At 46.7% G+C, this 2,089-nt stretch overlaps 1 pseudogene; it reads left to right on the top strand.

Annotated features, from left to right (window-relative positions):
• The window catches only part of LOC102875718, a 10,393-nt pseudogene that overhangs the window by 1,645 nt on the left and 6,659 nt on the right, over positions 1-2,089 (top strand).

Genomic DNA, 2,089 nt, shown 5'->3' with positions numbered 1-2,089 from the left:
TTAGAGCTGTTGTGCATAGGGTCGCTATGAATCGGAAACGACTCGATGGCACATAACAACAACAACAACCTCTTTGCTGAAGAAAGTTGTAGTCTGTTTGCATAAAATTTAAAGCCTTGGAAATCCTATGAGGTTGTGATGATTAAGAATACCCTCTGCAGCCATGCCGTCACCTACCCCTCCCTTCCTTTAGGCTCTTTCCCCCTCCCCTTTGCCTCCCAGTCTCCATCTCCTCCAGTGTTGAAGCTTACATAGGGTCCTGGCGTCAGACGTGAGGGGTGGAGCGAGTGCGCTCAGGGGTATAAGTAGTGGTTGCATCAAGAGGTTTTTCACCTTATCCCGTGCATAGGCCAGACCTACTCGCCTGCCAGCGGCCCCGAAGCAGCTCCAAGGAGGAACGAAGAGACTCGCGAGGCCTTCCCTCTGCCAGGACCCGACACTGCCAGCCTCGGGACGCGGAGCGTGCTTTGGGTACCGTGAATTTTGATGTTACAAAGGGAAAACCAGTAGGAATAATGTGGTCTCAGTTTGTTCCATCGCTTCGTAAAAGTGGAGTGGACTACATATTCATGAAAAATTTGGACAAATCCATTGATAACAAAGCAGTGTTTGATACATTTTCAGCATTTGGCAACATCCTCTCATGTAAGGTGGTTTGTGATGAAAATGGTTCCAAGGGCTATGGATTTGTGCATTTTGACACACAGGAAGCAGCTGAAAGAGCTATTGAAAAAATGAACGGGATGCTTCTAAATGATCGCAAAGTATTTGTTGGACGTTTTAAGTCTCACAAAGAACAAGAAGCAGAACTCGGAGGTAGGCCTAAAGAGTTTACCAATGTTTACATCAAGAATTTTGGAGAGGACATGGATGATGAGTGCCTTGAGGATCTCTTTGGCAAGTTTGGACCTGCCTTAAGTGTGAAAGTAATGACCGATGAAAGTGGGAAGTCCAAAGGTTTTGGATTTGTGAGCTTTGAGAGGCATGAAGATGCACAGAAAGCTGTTGATGAGATGAATGGAAAGGTGCTCAATGGAAAACAAATCTATGTTGGTCGAGCTCAGACAAGAGTGGAATGACAGACGGAACTTAAGCGCAAATTTGAGCAGATGAAGCTAGACAGGATCACCAGATATCAGGGTGTTAACTTATATGTGAAAAATCTTGATGATGGCATTGATGACGAACGTCTCCGCAAAGAGTTTTCTCCATTTGGTACAATCACTAGCGCAAAGGTTATGATGGAGGGTGGTCGCAGCAAAGGATTTGGTTTTGTATGTTTCTCCTCCCCTGAAGAAGCCACTAAAGCACTTAAAGAAATGAATGGTAAAATTGTGGCCACGAAACCACTGTATATAGCTTTAGCTCAGCGCAAAGAAGAGCGCCAGGCTCGCCTCACTAACCAGTACATGCAGAGAGTGGCGAGTGTCCGAGCTGTGCCCAACCCCGTGATCAACCCCTACCAGCTAGCACCTCCTTCAGGTTACTTCATGGCAGCTATTCCACAGACTCAGAACTGTGCTGCGTACTACCCTCCTAGCCAAATTGCTCAATTAAGACCAAGTCCTCGCTGGACTTCTCAGGGTGTCAGACCTCATCGATTCCAAAATATGCCCGGAGTTATCTGCCCAGGTGCTGCTAGACCACCATTTAGTACCATGAGACCAGCTTCTTCACAAGTTCCACGAGTCAAGTCAACACAACGTGTTGATAACTCATCAACACAGACCATGGGTCCCCATCCTGCAGCTGCTTCTGCAGTAGCTACTCCTGCTGTCCGCACCGTGCCGCAGTATAAATACACTGCAGGAGCTCGCAATCGTCAGCAACACCTAAATGCACAACCACAAGTCACCATGCAGGAGCCTGCTGTTCATGTACAAGGTCAAGAGCCTTTGACTGCTTCCATGTTGGCATCTGTCTCTCCTCAAGAGCAAAAGCAGATGTTGGGTGAAAGGCTGTTTCCTGTTATTCAGGCCATGCACCCTGCATTGGCTGGTAAAATCATTGACATGTTACTGGAGATTGATAATTCAGAACTTCTTTATATGCTTGAGTCTCCAGAATCTCTTCGTTCTAAGTTTGATGA

Source organism: Elephantulus edwardii, unplaced genomic scaffold (genome assembly GCF_000299155.1).
Source record: "Elephantulus edwardii isolate Elephantulus edwardi_28Jun2011 unplaced genomic scaffold, EleEdw1.0 scaffold00176, whole genome shotgun sequence".
Taxonomy (NCBI): domain Eukaryota; kingdom Metazoa; phylum Chordata; class Mammalia; order Macroscelidea; family Macroscelididae; genus Elephantulus; species Elephantulus edwardii.
Note: the sequence above shows the minus strand (reverse complement) of the source record. Positions and strands in the feature narration are given on the sequence as shown.